General features: G+C 45.1%; 1 pseudogene; it reads right to left on the reverse strand.

Annotated features, from left to right (window-relative positions):
- Positions 1-18,239: 18,239 nt before the first annotated feature.
- Positions 18,240-19,172, reverse strand: LOC148123196 (putative ribosomal protein uL10-like pseudogene; annotated as a pseudogene).
- Between the last annotated feature and the right edge of the window lie 2,680 nt (positions 19,173-21,852).

A 21,852-nucleotide genomic window follows, 5' to 3' on the forward strand; every position in this document is an offset into this window, starting at 1 on the left:
GAGTCTGACTACAGCATCCTGGACAGATATCACATCCCAAAGCAGTGTCCAGATTTGCATCCAGTTGAGTCCAGGGCTTGAAACTGAACAGAGCCCATGACTTGGGAATGAGGCGCCAGCAGGTGGCAGCAGTGAGGCAGAATACAAGGCAAAGCTGGGTTCCTGAAGAACCAACCAGAGTCTGTTGTATAAAAATGCTGTAGACTAACAACTGACATAATGCAGGTTCACGGGTGGGGGCAGCCCCTTCTTGAGAAACTTAGCCATCAAGTGACCTTTCCTACAGATCCTAGACTGTAAAGCAAGGCCAGGTGAAACCGAGAGGTGAGTACTCATGACCAAGAGGACCCTTTCTCAGTCCCACTAAGGTTAAAGACAAGGCTCATCTGGTGGAATGCTTACCTGCCTGACATGCACAGAACCCTTGGATCTGTTTCCAGCAGGGGAAAACAGGGCACAATGGGTACACCTGTCACCCAGCACATGGGAGGACAGAGAGGAGGATCTGTAGGAGTTCAAAGTCATCCTTGGCTACACAATAAGTTCAAGGCCCAGTCTGGGCTACATGAGAGCCCATCCAATAAAATGGGACTTTCTGAAAGGTACAATATCCCTGTCCCCTCTCCTGACTGATGGACTATTTGGGCCTAAATCATCCCAAAGTTTCTATGCTCTGCATCCAGGACAGGATGGATGTGTCCATGTGCAGTTGGCAGTGAGGCCATGAGAATGAGGTCCATGATCATGAGAGCTCAGGTCATGGGATATGAGGACCATGGGAATTGTGAGGAAAGTAGAGAAAGCAGATACGACAGAGGGCAGTTGTCATCGCCACTTGCAGAGAAGCATGGAGAAGACAATCAATGCCAGGAAGTCTAAGGGAATGGGAAGTCACCTCTGCCCTTATCTCTCAGAGAGAATGATGCCACTTTCTCTGGTACAATCACATCTTCCTGCCTTTCAGGGAACTGATGGCACCTTGTCATGGAAAAGAGTAGGGATGGCCCTCCTACAGAACCAGCCCTTTGGCCACCACAGCCACTGCCTCATCTCTCATGAATCTACTCTAATCATGGACCAGCTGTGACCACTCTCAGAGATGTCCAAGGCAATAAGTCATGAGTGACACATTGCTGTTCTGAGCCTTCTTTGTCATCTTCATCCCAAAAGGCTCTAAAGCAGCCACAGCTAGAAGAAATCACTCAAGTATTTTGTGGGAACAGTCTCCCAGGGGGGCCAGCAGAGATCTGTGGCTTTTGAGGAGAGTTCAGAGGCTGCACAAAGCAGGGAGCCAGAAGTCAGTGTGGAGTGGTGGCATATAAAACTCAATGTTACTGAAGTGCAGTTACCTGTCATGTGCCAGTCACATGACATGTGCCAGGGCATCACTGATCCTTGATTTCTTCTTCTGAGTGTGTGTTAAAGTTGGTGGGAGGCAAAAAGGTTCCTTTAGAAACTGGAGTAGCTATGAAGTCACTGTCGAGGTGAGGGACTCAATCACCCAGGAAGCCGAGCAAAGTTACAGACTCAGCAGCAGCAGCATCAGGACATTGTATTTCTGGGGGCACTGTGAAGAGTCCCTGAAGGGTAACAAGAGAGCAAAGAGCATGTGAAGGTGGGGCCACAATACTAGGGTTGAGGATGGAATGTGTTTCCTCAACTCCCCCTTTTCATTGCGTCTGAAGTGAGCAGAAACTGACCACTTTAGCTAAGATTATAGAGAGAAAGACACAGACAACCAGCAGGAGGAGATACATGGTGAAAAACAGGCTGAGGGGAGGGCAGGAGTGGAGGAAATTATGGAGATGAGGAAACAGTGATTACAGACTGCATAGAAAATGGGAAAGACTGGATAAGACAGGTAGTCAAGGTGGAAGAACAGAGACCCCCAGCAAGCAGAAGTGAAGGCCGTATCTTCCAGTCAAAATTGGGGACTGGGCTCAAGGGCACAGTCATCTTCTCAGTGCCCACAAGGGTGGATCTTCTGCAACATGGGAAAGAAGAAGCCAGAATGATAAAGAAAGTTGCTGGCCACTAGGAAGTGGAGATGTGGAGGTCCTGCCCCCACTCAACTCTCAGCATGAGTAGACCCAGGAAATGTGGCTTACTTTACCCCAATTCTCTCCTGACTCCTGAGCACCCCAGGGTGCCTCCACAGGGCCTCCTCTCCTGCCTGATGGCTCTGCTGGTCTCACTTTCTGGAGGGAATCTGGACATGGTTTGGATCCTGCTTCTGCTGCTGCCAGCAGCATGCCTACAAGCTGGTAAGTGGTGGGAACATGACAACTGGGGACTTAACAACTAGAGGTGTGAGTGGGGACCAGAAGAGCTAGCTGGCATGTAGAGAGAAGACTACACTAGAAGCTAGCCTGTTCCCAAAGAGAAAATTCATCCTCAGAGTTGACCCAGCCCAACCTCTCCTCATCTGTCCTGTCCCATCTGGGACAGTGTGACATAGGGGGAAGTCCTCCGCTGTGTCCCACACCTGCATATGGATTATGGCTCATGAAGCTCTGTGTTGTCCATTCCATCATCTGAAGTGGCTTCAGAAATTCCTCATCCATCTCAGGGATTCAGCAGGATCCAACAGAGAAAGACCATATGGGTTTAACCAATAAGCACACCTTTCTGGCATCCAGGGAGGCTCAATCAAAATCCCCTTCCTCTGGAAGTTAGCTCCAGATCCACAGATGAGGATTCTCTGGCGATAAACAGACTTCCACAAGGACTTTATCTCAACTCTTCCTTTGGTTTTATACATGTGCATTTTAAGGACCACCTTGTTCTGAACTGGACACAGCCTCAGATATCCGGAGTACTCAGAATCCTGGACTTGAAGCAGAAGGATCAATGTATTTCTGCTGAGTTCATCTGAATATGAAAAAAAAAGTGAAGGATTTTCAGTAGATCGATGGGACCCACCTCACCATCACTCAAGGTGAGCACATCCCAGGTCAGGGTTTGGTGGCCCTGGCTTCCTTGTACGGTAGAGACCTTATGTGTCTCATCCTTCCCACAGATTCCTCTCATGTGCTCTGTCCTCTCCCCAGAACTCTGCCAACTTCCTCTTTCCTCTTACCCACAACCATCCACAAGCCTTAGCTGCTGTCTCTGAGCTGCCCCCTCACTATGCCCTCAGATCCCAAGCCACTCCCAAGCCTCAGCTCGACACAGATGGACCAGTCTCCTGCTTCTTTCTTCAAACAGCACTACTGCCGTGCTCACCCCTGCCCTTGTTGCCAGCAATCCATGTGTGTTTGGCCTCTCCAGGATGGAATAGTCTTCACTTGGTCCTGTGTCAGGGTCTCCATTGTTTCCAATTTTACACCATATCTTGTGCCTTTCACAGAAGGGGTCTTCAGGTCCCTGAGTATGACCCACCTCCTCTGGGTCTACCTACTTCATCTGTCTCTAAGACACATCCCTCATCTCTCCAGGCCTTAGTTTCTTTATTCCCTCTTCTCCCTCCTTTCCCACATAGGCCCTCACCTTCTCACCCTGATCAGGTCTTCTGGGTGCTTCACCTCCTCCACAGCAGCTGTGACTTCAGCGTCTACACAGAGTGTACTCAGATCCAGCCTAGTCACTGTGTGGACATTACCCTACCCACCCATCACCACTGCTGGGCACTCTTGTGGTCATTATATATAGAGAGTCACAGACACCAGCCGAATTCAACCCTTGCCCAAGGTCATGCTGCTGACCAACAGACCCCAAAGGGGCCCTTTACCTCCAAGCGTCTCGCAACCAGTAGACATGTGGCCACTGCTGGCGTTCACTCTATTGTTTGCCTCCCTTCTATCTTGATTTTGTGGAGCATGTAAATATGGAGTAAGCATGTGTGTGTGTGTGTGTGTGTGTGTGTGTGTGTGTGTGTGTGCTTACATATACAGATTTGTGCTGGGGAAGGCCAGAGTGGAGAACTGGGAATCCTTTTCTAGTAGAACCAACCTTATTCCCTAGAGGCAGGGTCTCCCACTGAACCTGGAACTCACTGTTCTGGGCTAGGCTGAAGGGCTATGAAGCTACATGGATCCTCTTGTCTTCACTGCCCACAGTGTTAAGAGTTACAGGTGCTCACCTGACCTGTCTTACAAATAAGGTGTATGATATCTGAGGATGGAACAACTAAGGTTATTCTGTGACACACACACACACATACACACACACGCACCATTATGTGGTTGCAAAAATTTAATAAAAATAAACATTTAGAAAATAAAATATAAAATTAACAGCCAAATAATAATCAATTGTCATTAATTACATTGTCAGTTCTCAGGGTGCCAGTGATAAATGGGTTTATGCCTTCCAAGTTGGACCCACCTTCCTCTCCCTGGCCAACCACTCCTCATCTTAACCCCTGTGCTGCTTCAGGAAAAAAATCCACAGCCAGAACTGGCCAGGCTGCCTTACATCTGCATTTCCTGTGCCTCCTACAAGGTTTCCCTTAGTGGACTTTCCTGAGATTTCTGTTCTTCTCGGCCTCCTCCATCTCCCTCCTTTCCTAATTTCTCCTGGACCTCAAGATAATCTGTTAGGTGCTTGACAGAATGATCAATTTAAGGCAGCCGTGCCTGTCTCTGCTTCAGTCAGACACACCATGTTGTTCTTCTTTAGAAGGACTTCAGGTGGTCCCCAAGGTCACATGCATGTGAGACCAGGGATCTGTCGTTGAGTTATACCTCATGATTACCATGGGTTCTTCCATCAGTATTTTTATAATTAATTCATTAACTGAATATTCCTGCCCATTGCTTTTAAAATGTTAAAATCAATGATAAAAAGACATTTTATTTCCATTTTTAAAGATGAGTCACACATAGCCCAGACAGGCCTCAAACTTGCTCTGTAACTGAGGATGATCTTGAACTCCTAATTCTCCAGCCTCCAATTTCCAAGAGCTGGGATCACAAGGTGTGTCTCCACTCCTGTGTGCAGTGCATAAGATGGGACTCAGAGCCTCATGCATGCTAGGCAAGCACTCTACCAACTGAACTACATCCACAGACCCCAAAAGAAATGTGTTTATCTGACCAAAATTCCCACACTTAGTGCAAAGAAATCAAATCAGAGGAATATTTGCAACAAGTATTAAGAAAGAACCCTGCAGTTGGTTCATTATTCTTCACATAATTTTGTTTTTGAAGTCAAATTCAATAATACATTCTTTGCAATTTTTCTCTTTCATGTCTAAGCAAAAAGACCGCTGATGCCCCCCCTCTCAATGAAAATAGATTTTTCTCTCATGCAATACATCTCAACCAGTTTGCCCTCCCTTCTCTTCTTCTACCTCCGATATCATCCATCTCTCCTTTCCACCAGATCCACCCCACTCCACTCCCGTTTGGTCTTCTGAAAAGAGCAGACTTCCAAGTGATCACAGCCAAACAGAACAAAAAGAGACACAACAAGACAAGGCAAAAGCCCTTCTATTGTGATAGGCTAGACAAGACAACCCAATAGGAGGAAGAGTCCCAAGAGCAAGTAAATTAGCCAGAGACACACCACTCCCACTGTTAGGAGTCCCACAAAAGCACCAAACTAGCAGCCATAACATATACTTAGGGGATCTGGTGCAAATCCAGATCTGGTTTTTAGATTCTCTTGTAGAACCGCATGCGTTTCTGGCCTGTCTATCCCATTCTGCCCCACTGTCATCATTTTTAGTTGTAATTACAATTTGTGTGTACATAGGCATGTGGGAGTGGATGTCTCAATGGGATGATCAGAGGACTTTTAGAGTTGAATTCTTTCCTTCCAACTTGCTTTGAAGCAAGGTCTCCCCCTGTTGTGTCTCCTCACCACAGAGTGTAAGATGGCTGCTGAGACAGCCTCCTTGTGATTCTCCCATCTCTGCCTCCTGTCTCCCCAAAGCGGTGCTGCAGTTGCAGATGTTCATGACATCTGGCTTTTTATGTTGGTTCTGAAGGAATCAAACCTAGCAGAAATTTTTTTGGCTATTAAGTCTGATTCCCTATTTTTATGAATTTTGAATTTATGTGTATGTGCATGTCAGTGTGATTACATATTTACAAAAACTGTCTGTGTGAACATACATGTGGAGGCCAGGTAACAACTTTGGAAACCTTTCTCGGGACCCTTTATGCCTTTTCTTCTTTCTTTCTTTCTTTCTTTCTTTCTTTCTTTCTTTCTCTCTCTCTCTCTCCTGGTTTCTCTTTCTCTCTCCTGGTTTTTCTCTGTCCTGGCACTCAGCAAGTGGAACAAACCAGCTGGCAGTGAGCACAGAGCTCTGCCCATCTTCCCTATGCAGTGGTGGAATTACAATTGCATGGCAACAGGCACCATTCCCTCTGGATGTGACTCGGGCCTTGGTGCTTAAAAGGTGTCCTAGTTGGAGTTTCTATTGCTATGATAAACACCATGACCAAAGCATTCAGGGAGGAAAAGGTTTATTTCACTTACACATCCCAATCATGATCCATCATCAATGGAGGTCAGGGCAGGAATTTCAGGCAGGACCCTGGAAGAGGAACTGAAGCAGAAGCCATAGATGAGGGCTGCTTACTGACTTGCTTTTTGTGACTTTCTCAGCCTGCTTTGACTCTAGCATCTAGGACCACCAGCCCAGACCTGGTACCACCCACAGTGAGCTGGGTTCTCCCACATCAACCAAATCAAGAAAATGTTCTACAGACTTGCCTATGGACAATCTGATAGAAGCCTTGTCTCAGTTGAGGTTCCCCTTCCCAGATACCTACAGCTTTGTCAAATTGACAAAATAATTAACAAAGCAAGTGCTTTCTGGACTGAATCATCTCCTCAGTAGCTGACCTGTCTTTTCTCCTCTCAAAACCACACTTTCTTAGTGACTCTAACCTTCTCCATGACAGTGAACAATGTGACTTTTTCCTTCTCAGTCATTATTTAACCACTATGCTTCAAACAAGTTTATTTTCTTGTTTTGTTCTTTTGAGACACTCTGGGAAAGAAGGTAATATGTAAGTATAGATATATGCTTATACACACACACACACACACACACACACACACACACACACACACACATTTACCTGCACTCCCTGTTAAGATTGGGGCAACAAAGAAATTCGTTATATAAAATATATCTGTAAATGAATAGTAATGGTTCCTGCTCTGCAAAATGAATGTGCTGCTAGCCACTGGACCACATATTACAGAGTTCAAATGATATATCATATGTTACATACATTTATACCTGAGACAGGGTCTCACTATGTAGCCCTAGCTGGCTCAGAACTTGGTATGTAGACTAGGTGAACCTTGAACTCACAGAGATCTGCCTATCTCTGCCTCTTGAAAGCTGGGATAAAAGGTGGGCTCTACCACAGTCAATTTTAAAGTGATTTTTAAGTTGGGTGGTGCAAACCTGTGATCCCAGTGGAAGGTGGAGGTGAAGAGATCAGGAATCTATGGTCATTAGCTACACAGCAAGTTCATGGCCAGTCTGGACTGCATGGACTTTATCTTTATATAAATGTTAAGAGCACTGGCTTTGTAATTGTGAGGACCAAAATTCAAATCCCATCCCTAACGGAGGAAGCTAGGTGTTCCTCCATATGCTGTGACACCAAGGAGGTGGAGGCAGGAAGATTGCAGAGTTTGTTGGCTTTCAGTCTAGCTGATACTTGAGCCCCCATATCACAGAGAGGTGCTGCCCCTGAGGAATAGATAGAGAATGTTGTAAGAGGACTCACAAGCCTCTTCTGTCACCATATGCATATTCAGGTGCTCAACTCTATCGTGTGTGTGTGTGTTCATGCTCATTTGTTTGTTTGTATAGGTGCATGTATGTACACTCAGCAGACACAAACTACAGACATACATAAAATAAATGGCCAAAAGATTTTTAGTAGTATCTGATTAAGTATTTCATACATTTTACAATGTATTTTCATTGTATCTACATCAAAAGTGAGCATTCCAATGCCCAATCCCAGAATTTACTCAAAGTTGCATTAAGAGGCTGGAGGGATGGCTCAGCAGTTAAGAGCACTGGTTGCTTTTGCCAAGAACTTAAGTTCTGCTTCTAGCAGCTGCACCAGGTTGTCTACAAGCACCTGTAATGCCAGTTCTACCAGAAACTCTCTCCTGAATCCACAGGTGTTTGTTCTCATGAGCATCAATCTCAAAACAGACACACAAATTTAAAAATTCTAAAACCAAAAAAAAAACCTACACTAGGTTAATCAATATTAACTAAATTAAGACAAAAGGCTCCAGTAGGCCTGTGAGGGTAAAAAGTTTCAGTGTCCACTCCTAAGAACCAGATGATTGAGGGAACCAACTCCTACAAGGTGCCCTCTACCTCCACACAAACTGAGGAACAGCCCCTACCACATAATAAATAAATGGCAATAAAAAAAGCTATAGTAATTAAAACAGCATAGTGTGGGCTAAGATAATATACCAGTAGAGTAAACTACAGTCCAGAAAGAGTCGGTTTCTAAGGGCACGAGAAGGAAGCCTAGAGAACACAGAGAAGACAAGCAGGTATGGGGCCAGGGGTAACTCAAGGTAAGGTAAAGGAACCAAAAGAGACAGGAGTGGGACCTGGACCTGGCAGAGATTTGTGGGAGGGATTGCTGTGCAGGACATCAGCCCAGCAGAGGTAAACCAGGTTCTTCTCTGACTGCCTGGAGTGATATCTTTGCTCCCCTGTCCTCTGAAGGTGCTGAGCATAGAGGACAGCTGAGAGGCAGATGGACAATCAGCACTGATGCCACATGGACACTGTTTCTTGCCCCCAGGCCAGAGGACTAAAACCAAAACCCCAGCCAGGTGAGCGCCATCCTGTCCTTTGCAAGAGCAGCCAGTGCTCTTGACCACTGAGCCGTCTCTCTACCCACTTCAAATAGCTTAGAAGAACAATGGAGAACCCACACAGGGCTCTTCACATCTCCCACCCCTGACTCATCCTGTCTGCTTCCTCCATGTCCTCCATGACGCCATATTCTTCAAGGCCACCAGCTTCACACACTGACATGGAGTGCATATTCTTCTTGGCCACCAGCTTCACACACTGACATGGAGTGCAGCAGAGTCTCAGGGAGTCTTCTTCCCAGAACAGTCACCACCCTCAGGTCTCATGGGGTCTTTCTCTTCTCCTTCCATTTCCTATGCTTCCTTCTCTGTGGCTCTGGTTCCTGTCAGCCTTGAACATCTGCCTGGATTCCACCAGCTCTCCCATCTTTAGCTTTCTTCTCTCTGTCTTTATGCTCTGTGAGCCCTTCTCCCCAGGAATTCTTTCTTCTAGATCTTCCACATCCCTTGCCCTTTTCTCTTCACCTCTGAACCTCTCTGCCCTTTTTTCCTGTCTTTTCTTTTCCTTACTATACATGGCCTGCTCTGAGCCTACTCCATTTTTGCTGAGAAAGGGTCTCATATAGCCCTGGCTGGTCTTGAACTCTCTACATAGCCAATGATGACCTTGAACTTCTGACCATTTTGCCTCCAGTTCCCAACTGTTGGAATGTGGGTACATCAGCCCCAAGTTACATATCCCTGCCCCCATTTGGGGTGCTTATTTGCAAAGAAAACATAATAAATTCCCTCTGCTCCTGAAGTTGGGGAAGGAATTTTGAGTGCATGGTGACCATTCCTTGAACCCTGCTGGGGTCAGGTTACAGTCCCTTCGCAGCCCCGTCCTCATTTGGTGCCATAGTATAAAAGCTAGCCCCAGCAGAACAATAAAAAAGCTTTTCCACTTTAACCTTGTGTTCTGTGCATTCATTCAACCTGGACACCCTCTGCCGAGATTCTTGGTTCCAGCCCATGCTGGTGTGGCATTGGAATGACAGGCATCATACCACACCTTGTTTCTGAGGTGCTGGGAATGGAACCAAGGACCTTGTGCAATTAACACAAGCACTCTAAGAGCAACACAATGTCCCCAGCTCCTTCCTCTTTCCTCTCCCTGTGGCTTCTTTGGCCACATTCTCTTCTTCAAGTTCAATCTCAGGTCCCTTCTTCCACAAACTTAGCCTGAGAACATACACAGAAGATCTGAAACTTTCTTGCCTTCTAGTTTTAATCAAGTTGATGAGAGAGGATAGCATTGGTGTGTGTGTGTGTGTGTGTGTGTTCTCAGGAGTCATACAGTTCATATATTTTAAACATTTTTATTACATTTTACTTATTTGTTTGTGTGCTTGTGTATGTGGATATGAGTTTAGTATGGCACACATGAGGAAGACAAAGGACAGCTTCAGAGAGCTATATTTTTCCTTCCACATGTGGATCCCTGGAATGAGATCAGGTTGTCAGTTTCTCTCTCTCTCTCTCTCTCTCTCTCTCTCTCTCTCTCTCTCTCTCTTTCTCTCTCTCTCTTTCTCTTTCTCTCTTTCTCTCTCTCTCAGTTTTTCAAGACAGAGATTCTCTGTAGATTTGGAATGTGTCCTGGAACTCACTCTTGTAGCGCAGGTTGGCCTCTAACTCACGAAGGTCTGCCTGCCACTGCCTCCCAAATGCTGGGATTATAGCATGTGTCACCACCATCCTGTTCAAGTTGTCAGTCTTAATGGTATGACCTTATCTACTAAGCCATTTCACCAGACCCCACTGGGTTTTGGTTTTTGTTGTTGTTGTTTATGCTTTTGTTTGTTTTGTTTGAGACAGAGTCTCACACTTGTCTGGAACTCACCAATTAGACCTGGCTGGTTGACCATTGAACATCAGGAATCCTCCTGTCTCCACCTCCTGATCACTGAGAATACAAGCATGCACCACCATGCCCAGTTCTGTGTGTATTATTAAATGTTTCTCTGTGTATGTGTGTATGTGTGCAGTGCACATGCTCATGTGCTCATGTGTGTAGAAGCCAGAGATCAATGGTGTGTTTTCTCAGTTGCTCTCCATTCTATTTTGTGTTCCTGCATTTATGTTGTGATTGTGTGTGAACTTAAGCATGTATGTGGAGGCTAGATGTCTATGCCAAGACTCTTCTCAGCTTCCTGGAATTCACTTTGTAGACCAAATTGGCCTCAAAATTACAGAGATCCACTTACCTCTATTTCCTGAGTGCTGGGTTTAAAGGCATGCACCACGACTGCCTGACTTTACCCAGCATTTTTTTACGTAAGTCCTTGGGAATCTAAATTTGGGTCTTCATGTTTGGAAAGCAGGCACTTAGCCAACTGAACCATCTCTCCAGTCCTGCACTTCATCTTCTAAGACAGGGTTTTTCACTGACTCTAGAGCTCATCTGTTAGTCCAGGCTGGCCAGTGAACTCCTGGGACTTAGCAGCCTGTTTCTGTTTCTCCGTCATCCAGCTTTAGGTGGGTGAATGCTGGGGTCTAAAGTCAGAACTGTATGTTTATGTGACAAGCACTTTACTAACTGGGCCATCTCTCTAGCCCAGCACCCAATGTCTTAATTCTATCTTGTCCAGCCTCTAATCTGTTGCCAATCTTGTTCTTATGCAGGGAAATCATTGAAAACACTGAGAAATATGAGAATGTTGAACCTGAAGGTAAATTCTGCCATCTTCCAGTTTCCTCATGGCTCTGCCTTCTTCTCCCAAGACCCCACACTTGCAGTGTTTTTGTCTTCTCTTCCTCACCCTGTTCCTCCCATGTAGCCAAGGCCTTCATCTCACACTTGGAACTCCTGGCCATCTGTCTTCCTTCCTGTCACATGCCTCAACTTCAGAACTCTATGTTCCTTTTTCTCTAGGACAACATATGGACCCCAAAGAGAACTCAAGTCTGAAGGAGTTAAAGGGATGTTGATGGAGGCAGAGGGTTGGAGGTCAAAGATGTGGGAGGGACACTCAGGCTGCAGCTGCTGCTTTATGGGAGCCTCAGTTGCACTGCTGTTATCTAATGCCTTGTCCCCCCACCCCTACAGAATAACAGCATCGTGTATGCCTCCATTATCCTCTCAAACCCAACCTTTCCAGGAACACTGCCCTGCCCGCCTGTCCATGAGAACCTGCAAAAAGAGACTGTATACTCCATCATAAAAGCCAAATGAGTGGGTCTGGGTGACCATCTCAGAGACACCTTTGCATCTAGTAGGAAGACTCCCAGTTTCCACTGACACCCACAGAGTCAGAAGCTTACAGGTCATAGATACTCATAGCCAAAGATAGAAACTCACATGTCAGAAATTCGCCTAGGTCTTTCTCACACAAATAAAAGGGTCTACAGAATTTGCCTAAATGAGTGTAATTAAGGGTCACTGGTATGACCCTTAACTTCTGGCCCTCTTTGACCCCCTCCTCTATCACTTCTATCTATCTGCCCAACGCAGTGGATGCCCCAAATGCTGGCAGCTGTTTACACAATGTGCACCCACATCTGTGAGTGTAATAACAAGTATACACTGTGACTGGTTCTCATGGACCACTGCACAGGACATCAGCAACAACTCTAGAGAGATGGCATGAGACAGGGAACTGAACACCAGATGGTTGTGATGCTTTCCAAAGGTCAACTCGCTCCCACGCCATCTCTCTCTCTCAATAAAACCCTTAAACATACTATGAAGCAGTCATGTAGGCATGTTTCTTTACTACCCCTGCCATCAGTAGCGGGTGACCCCACCCCGACACCTAGACCAGCATGCCCATGAATCTGTTATGGCCGCTGAGATAAAGGGCTCCAGACAGGGCTCCAGGGATCAGTGTCTCCCTTACTGCATGTGAACAAACACTTATCTAGTAGAAGTCTGTCATCTGTGATTGGTTAGCGCATTTCCTCTGACTGGACAGTCACAGTTCATGACAACAGGGTCTCATGTGCAAGATGCACAGTATAGAAGACAATGAGAATACAGACTCATTCATAGGCAAACTGCTAGCTACTTATGCAACTTCAGAATTCAGTGTTCTGCCTTCAGGACCTCGGTGTGACATGCTTCTTATTTAGAAGTACAGTTTGCAAAGTAGGCTGGGCATCAGGTCATGCCTGAATTTTCCCCTACACACAGTATGGTATGTTCTAGGTTTTGTTGTGTGTTTTTTTAAAGATTTATTTATTTATTTATTACTTTTTGGTTTTTCAAGACAAGGTTTCTCTATATACCCCTGCCAGTCCTGGTACTCAGTCTATAGATGAAGCTGGCCTTGAACTCAGAGATATCCCTGCTTCTGCCTTCCAAGAGCTAGGACTAAAAGGGCACATTACCACCACCTCACTTATTTTAATTTTAAATTATATGTGTTCCCTCCCCCTCTCTGTGTATGTGTGTGTGTGTTTGTGTTTGTATGTGTGTGTGTGTGTGTGTGTGCGCGCGTGTGTGTGTGTGTGTGTGTGTGTGTGTGTGTATGTGTGGTGGAGGTAGGTGCAGGTTCCTGCAGAGACCAGAGATGTTGGTTCTCTGAGAGCTAGGGTTAAAGGCAGTTATGAGCTGCCTAATGTGGGTGCTGGGGCTTGAACTCAGGTCTTCTGTAAAAGCAGTTTAACTACTGAGCCATTCTCCAGCCCCCTTGTACTTGAGACAGAATCTTACTATGTACTCTTAGCAAGCCCAGAACTCCTTATGTGGACCAGGCTCATTTCAAACACAGTGTTTCACCTGCTTCTGCCTCAGGAGTACTGAGAGAATAAAGATGGCATTCCGAAGGTAGGCTGGCTTACTAAATTCTAATTTTGGATGATCAAATGTCAAGTACATACCCAGGCCAGAGGTGTTCTATTCTTCTGCCCACGCCTCAAGGATGATAAAGTTGATGTTTACCTTTCTAGTGTTAGAACAAGTTTCAGTGGCCCCCAAAGCTGTTTTGAGGTGTTCCTTCCCTTTATCCCCCAGGTCACTTTCAGGGTGTTCCCTTTGCTTGCAGTGCTTCTCCACCTGACCTTACATGTTCTCCTTTTTCTCCCTCAGTTGTTTGCTTAGGCTTCACCCCTCACTGAAGCCCTTAATAACACTTTCCCACTTCCTCCTACTGCCATCTCTGATGCTGTCTGTCTCTCTCTTGTCCCGTTCTTCTTGGTTGTAGAGACAGACCCTCACAATTTAAATCAGGATGTCCTCAAGTACACCCTCCTCCTGACAGGCATATGTGACTATACCTGACTGTATATGTAGTGTGAATTCTAGTTGGTCTTAATAATAAAAACCCAGAGTCAGATATCAGGGTAAATGGTGAAAGATCAGAACAACAAAGAAACAAGTCACAGCCAAGTCTTAGTCTTACCTTGTTAACTCCTCAGCCAAAAAAAAAAAAAAGTAGCTGAGCTCCTTTTTTCCCCGGGCTTGTATTTCTCTCTCTGCCCAGCCATATCACTTCCTGTCTGTCTATACAGACCTTGAGACCTCTGTGGTTAACTAGTGGCTAGCTCTGCTCTCTTGTCTTCTGGCAATCTTTATTTGTTAGAGCACAAACAAAATATCACACAATATATGTATTCTTTTTAGATTTATTTTATGTTTATTAATTTTTGTCTACATGTATGTCTATGAACTACACATGTGCCTGACAAGGCAGGGAAGACACAGGAAAACTTGACCACTCTGCTTTAGTCCTGTGTTCCCACAACCTGAGAGCACTGGGAGGAGGGAGCAAGAGTTGTATGACCCGTGCATTTAAAGCACAGCCTACATTCTGTGAACAGATTGTTTCCAGATTAAACCAAACCTTATTAAACTATGGCCACTGTATGAACATATCTGTGCATACAGGGGCCGTATCTCACATAACACAATTTATACTAAACGTCCATCCCTGAGGATGTCCCTGGAGTTCTGAAGTTGGCTGGCTCAGTCCTGCAAATGATGGCACCTGAGCTGTGGATCCTTACAGCAAGCTCCTCATGTACAAATCACAGCATGTCAGAGGGTCATGATGTCATCTGCACAGGCTTTGCACTGTTCTTCACCCTTGTCCTCTGTGTCTCTTTAAACCTTCCCCACAGACTAAGGACCAACTCCATTTTCCCATCAGCATCTTCAGAGGAAGGCTCAGGACACTCCTAGTCCCTCATGAGGAAATCCTGATGCTAAGACCAGTATTAGTGATTTTGCAGTGCTTGTGTGTGTGTGTGTGTGTGTGTGTGTGTGTGTGTGTGTGTGTGTGTGTGCATGTTCCTTGTGTGTGTGATACCCTCAGAGACCAAACGAAAGCACTGGGTCCCATGAATGTGGATTTACACATGACTGCAACATGGGTGCTGTAACTGCTGCAAGTGCTCTTAACTGCTGACTCCCCCAGACCTCTATTTTACTAGACTTTTAGAAGTTTAGGGTGGGACTGGAAAGTTAGCTCAGGTTCAATCCCTAAACTCTGTGATTGTGGTTTGTAGGCTAGCTTTCTTTGCTTTATGTTTAAAAACCACTTATGAGTGAGTACATGTGATAATTGTCTTTCTGTGTCTGGGTTACCTCACTCGAAATAATGTTTTCTAGCTCCATGCATTTTCCTGCAAAATTCAAGATGGCCTTGTTTTTTTCCTGCTATGTAGTACTCCATTGTGTAAATGGACCACATTTTCCTCATTCATTCTTCAGTCAAAGGGCATTTCGGTTGTTTCCAGGTTCTGGCTATGACAAACAAAGCTGCTATGAACATAGTTGAGCTCATGTCCTTGTGGCACAATTGAGCATCCCTTGGACATATACCCAAAAGTGGTATCAATAGGTCTTGAGGAAGGTTGTTTCCTACTTTTCTGAGAAATCACTACACTGACATCCAAAGGGGCTGTACCAGCTTGCATTCCCACCAGCAATGCAGGATTGTTCCCTTTCCCCACAACCTCTCCAGCATAAGTTGTCATCAGTATTTTTGATCTTGGTCATTCTTACAGGTGTAAGATGAAATCTCAGAGTTGTTTTGATTTGTCTTTCTCTGATAACTAAGGATGTTGAACATTTCCTTAAGTGTCTTTCAGTCATTTTCGATTCCTCTGTTGGACAAGACCTAGTTTTACACTGTCACCCTCAGCAGTCTAAGGAGTACCATAAGCTTTTAGGAATCTTGACTCAGGATAAATTGGGATTGTGGTTTTGACAATGAAAAGAATTTCAGGAGTGGCCATGATAGCAAGGATTTTTAAATAGGCTTGAGGGTGAGCAGATATCTGTCAGTGAAAGCAGTTGCCTGAGGCCCTGCTGCTACTGCCACCAGCTGAGCCACCACCATGCTGTTCTGATCCAAAAAGATCAGAAAGCCTGAGCCAAAATTAACGTCCACCTCTTTTACACTGAGTCTTGGCATCAATGTGGGAGGAGCCATGAGAGAAGAACTCCAAAGCGATGATGGCTTCTGGTCAACTGTGATTGCTCCATGGCTCTGTGACCTCACAAGGAACCATTGTGACGTATGAGAGAGGGCCACTCATATTAGTCACCAGCTTGGCCTAGATCTTGTCCTTCGAATGCAGTGAAGATGCTGGCTGGCTGCAGAAGATTTGAGAGACTTTGATATTTATTGTCTGATTTTGGAACTAAATATCTGTGATTACCACTGACCTGAACTTTGTAAGTGTGCTTCCCAGTGGGGTCAGGTTTGTGCATGAATTTTGACTGACATGGTTTAGATTTACTTAGTGCCTGTTCTTCAGTTTATTTTATTATCAATCATTTTCTATTATTCTCTACACATTCATCTTTAACATTTTGTACATTGGTTTATTTCTTTATGTTAAGTTTTCTTAACTTAGCTGTAAAAGGTAAGGGATTTGGTTTGGTCATGTGCTTAGAGCATACACACCTGCCTTATTACTTCCCTCAGCATTTCCCTGTGGTTGTGAATCCCCTTATCACATTAAGAGTCTTCTCCTGCCCACCATGCCACTCGTTAAACAGAACATGCTCTGGAAAGTCTTGAGGGGTGACAATTTCCTCATGGCCTTGCAGTATCACAGACAGGCCATCATCTTTTCCATGCCCACAAATACGAGTTTAAGGGAAAGAAACTGAGTATCATGAGGGTAGAGATGAAGAGGGCTGCAGTAGTTGGAGTCATCAGAGAATTTGAGGGTCTGAGTGAAAAGGACCTTGAGGAAGCGTGTGTGTTCACTATCAAGTCCACAGCCCTGTCTCTAACCCAGGGTAGCCCAAAGTCAACTGAGTGCACGATTGTTACTGTGGCTGTTATTGAAGACCAGATGTCCTCAAGGTTTGTGTTGCAGAGGTTTCACATCATCTCAAGTCTCGGATTTCCGGTCTCTAACAGTGGGTGCTGTACAGGAGGTTGTAAAGCCCCATGATGGTGGAACCCAGCAGAGGAAATGGAGTCATTAGAGGCAATTTGTCTTGATGCTGCAGAGAAATTCTTGTTGAATAGAGAGCACCCGGACTTCTATACTTGACCTGATAAACAGGAATCTCCTAACTTGGACCTTGACATTGGGAGATTTCCTCTTTGTTGGTTGAATTTTGTGTTCAGTTGTTCTTCTTAATACATATACTCAACACTTTTTGTTGAGGCATGGATTTCTGCTTATGTGTTCATTTTGCTTAATTGTTCTGTTTAAAATTTTCTGCCATGTTTTACTTTGGTTTCATTTTTCTTATTTTACACCTTATCTGTGTGAAATAAGGAATCCTCTATACTACTTCTATAGATGTACACAGTGACCTGGGATTACTTTCATCTGCTCTGTGACATTACACCTTCCCCTTGTGCCCCATTTCAATTAAGTTTCCAGCTACTGATGCACAGCTCTAGAAACCATTTCTCTGGAACCAGGGGCTTACAGTATGAACCTCATGTCTGTTTCTTCTTCAGAGAATGACAAAATTGATGGTTTTTTAATATTTATTTATTATGTATAGAGTATTCTGTCTGTGTGTATGCCCGCAGGCCAGAAGAGGGCACCAGACCCCATTACAGATGGTTGTGAACCACCATATGGTTGCTCGAAATTGAACTCAGGACATTTGGAAGAGCAGGCAATGTTCTTAACCTCTGAGCCATCTCTCCAGCCTCCGCAATGCTTGCTAAATAGTTTTCCCATAGAATTGTCCAAGGATTCCCTGTTGAACTCTCTGTGAACAGGAAACATCCTCACTGTCATGTGCTGGTTGACTTAGTGTGAAGAAGCAAGAATTCCGATAACAGATGTACAAGTGGATATTCATCAAGGACATTGGAGTACACTCAAGCCTGTGTGTGTGTGTGTGTGTGTGTGTGTGTGTGTGTGTTTGCTGTGATGGCTGTTGTTGTTCATCTGGGTTCAGCCTCAGGGTTATACTGACTTTCAAGACTATGTTGTTTTGTTTTGTTTTCACAGAAGTAACCTTTTATTTCCATGTTTCTCAGATTAAGTTTTCTGAGTTTGTTGCTTTGAGAGGATTAGTCAAAGAGACCAAATCCTATATCCTCATCTGTTTCCTCCAACTCTTCCTTGGCTTCAGCCTTGGCTGGGGCTGCAGCAGCAGCAGGAAAAGTAGTGGTTGTAGCAGCCACAGGGGCAGCAGCCACAAATGCAGATGGATCAGCCAGGAAGGCCTTGACCTTTTCAGCAAGTGGGAAGGTGGACTCAGTCTCCACAGTCAGAGCCAGAACCCGCTTATACCCATGGATGCTAGAGTGTGACACTGAAGCAACAGTCGGGTAACCAGTCTGCAGACAAACACCAGCTACATTTCAGACACCCTGTAGAAAGCAAGAGTGCAGAGCCTGCTCTGTGATGTCAAGCACTTCTGGGTTGTAAATGCTGCCATTGTCAAATAGCTGCTGGATGATCATCTCAAAGGAGAAGGGGGAGATGTTCAGCAGCGTAGCTTCACTGGCTCCCACTTTGTCTCCAGGTTTTATCAGCTGCACATCACTCAGAATTTCAAAGGTGCTCCTGGAGATTTTAGTAGCCTTGAAAAAAGAGGTCTTCTTGGGACCCAGACCAGTGTTCTGGGCTGGCACAGTAGCCTCACATAGGGCGATGGCACCAGCACAGGCAGCAGCTGGCACTTTATTGGCCAGCAGCATGTCCCTAATCTCAGTGAGGTTCTCCTTGGTGAATACAAAGCCCACATTCCCCCAGATATGAGGCAGCAGTTTCTCTAGAGCTGGGTTGTCCTCCAGATGCCACAGGATGGCCTTCTTCATCATGGTGTTCTTGCCCATCAGCACTACAGTCTTCCTTTGTGGGGACATATGGATCTGCTGCATCCACTTGGAGCCCACATTGTCTGCTCCTACAGTGAAGCATTTTGGATAATCATTCAAAAGTTGGATGATCTTAAGGAAGTAGTTCAACTTCCAGGTCACCCTGTCTTCCCTGGGCATCATGGCAGTGCATCAGGGATTGCCATGCAAGGTTTAAAAATGATGTCACTCTAACGAGGATGTCTGGTGAGCTCAAGACTATGTTTGCAATGATCTTTCCTTGTGTCTTTTTGATGCTCTTGAGGAGCACTAGTCACCATTATATGGGAAGACTCATTATGCACTATGTTAGTCCTGGGATGTCCTTGCTAACAGAAGTTGTGTTTCTCTTTTCATCTTATACCCAAATTGATCACCTTGCATGTTTTTTAACTTCTGGAATTGATCCTCACACACAGGGTGGAGTAGCTGGAAGGCATCAAGTGGTATGTAGGCTTAATAACATCTTATCAATGTTAGTGTCTCTTTTATGCTTCAAGAACTCTCTTGCTTACAGGATTGTCAACTCTCTAGAGTCAGTGCACATCACACACACACATTCAGGGTTCCCTAGATCCTACTTGTCCTTCTTTCATACTTCATGTCTTGTCTCACATTTCAAGAATTTGAATCTTCTTTCTGGGTGATGCATGTCAAGGGTTTGTCAGACTTCATCCTTTCAAATCACCAGATCTTTGTTTTGATCATTGTTCCTTTGGTCTTTGTTTTAAACTCTAAGTGACCACTTATTTCAACTCTGATCTTTCTTATGCTTTCTCATAATTGCTTTAGGGTTTGGCTTGGCATTATTTTCTTTTTAACCCTAAGATGTATCATTAGGAGGTATAAAGTAGCTATGATTTTCATGATGTAGACATTGAGAGTCATAAACTTCTCTTCTAGACCTGCTTTTGTCTTTTTCCTTCTAGCAACTTGTGGTGGTCCTATCCTCCACCTGTCCCAGTGGTGTCAGAGAGGAAGAATTTTGGTGTAAAAATCTCTGTGATGGAGAAGTATCAACACCATACAGAGGGAAAGAATCAATAAATAACAAGAGCACCTGTACATCATCCAGCTGTCCAGATTTAAACAAGCGCTGGATATAAGCTGGCCATGTTTTTCAGACCCATGGTTTTGTTCTGAGGAGACAGAGAGTAAGAGCTCATCTGATAGTGATCATGACAGTGAGACATATGAGGACTACCTCTCCTGCCTGGAAGACTCTGATTCAGACCTACAGAATGATGGTGGAGATGCTGAGATCCAGAAGACTGATAGTGAAGCATTAGAGAATACCTCTCCTGCATGGAGGATTCTAACTCAGAGTTGCTGAATGACAGTGGGGAGGATGAAACCCAGGACACAGGCAGCACCATCATGCTCATCCATCACCCATCAATGTGCTGTTTGTCCTGGAAGACAAGTTTCACCCCATCCTAGGACCACAGGATGATGTTGAGGTTACCAAGACCATCAGCACACCTAGAGACCTGAATGAATTTCCTCTGGAGTCTAGGGAGCTCTCATATGACACTATCAACACCGTGGGTGCTTTCTGAATGAACCAGAGCATGGATCATAAAGACACTGTGGGCACACACCCCAGCCAGAGCACGGACATGGAAGACACCATTGGCGCTCGCCATAGCCAGTGGGCAGACCGTGAAGACTCTATGCACACTCATTCTAGCCTGAGCATGGACAATGCAGACACTGTGGGTGCTCTTCCGAGCCTGAGTGCAAACCACAAAGATACCATGGGCACTACCCCTGGAGTGCGGAAGACGAAGACAACGTGGATGTCCCCAAGTGTCAGAACACTGACTATCAAAACATCCAGAAAACCAACTTTGAAGAGTGGCCAGCCCCGAGAGGCAGCCATATCTTCCAAGAAGACACAGAGAAGGGATCTTTAAAGGGGTAAGGAGGCAAATCCATTATCTGTGCTGCTGTTTCTTCTGCTGCATCCTAACCTCAAAGGAAGGAGACTCAACCCCAGGTGAGGGGCAGGAAGACATTAAAAATGGAGTCCCAGTGAGGCTGGGTAGACACACCCAGTGACTTCTCCTTGTCTATTTGATCTTTGCTTTTGCCACTGATAGCACCATTTTTAGGACACAAACCCTAGTCTGTGACCCTAGAAGGAGCTTTCCCACTCTACCCCTTTATGTGGATTCTGAGAAAGTTGAGCATGAAGCAGACAAGCAAAGGATGCAATTAAAGGCTGTGGAGGAAGGAAGAGGGGTTTGGGCTTGGGGAAGGGTGATCAGGAAAGGGAAGAGAAATCATATAGAGTGCTATGAGAGAGCAGACTTGAGTCCTGAGATGTCAGAGTCACTAACAGAGTCATTTGCTTGTGTCTCCTTTCAAGGTCTGAAGAACAGGCCTAGGGCCATGCTTTTAAACCATGGGTCTCATTTTGGCCTGGTGTGGCCCACCAGCCACAAGAGGGAACCAGGTCAGAACTTCATAGAGCTGTGTACCACAAAATATTATGTTCCCTGTGAGATACCCCCAGCAACATGGACACAAGCGCTCTAGCCCTCTTCTCCCTGCAATGGGAGCTGTTTGCTCCCTCAAGGTAAGCTCATTCTTGATCCAGCCCTATGGCTGGACATAGAAGTCAGTCACATGGCCACCCCACCTTAAAGAGCCAGGCATTCAGCTTCTGCAATCCACATTATACAACTTCGTGTTCCACACAACATGGGGTCTTCACCAAGTCATTTCCTTGTTGTATGTGAGTATGCTTCTACCTTTATTTGTATTAATATATATACACATATTTACATTCCTACCTCTGATTAAGATATTTATACAC

This window comes from Myodes glareolus, chromosome 1 (assembly GCF_982192425.1).
Source record: "Myodes glareolus chromosome 1, mMyoGla1.1, whole genome shotgun sequence".
In the NCBI taxonomy this organism is placed as follows: Eukaryota; Metazoa; Chordata; class Mammalia; order Rodentia; family Cricetidae; genus Myodes; species Myodes glareolus.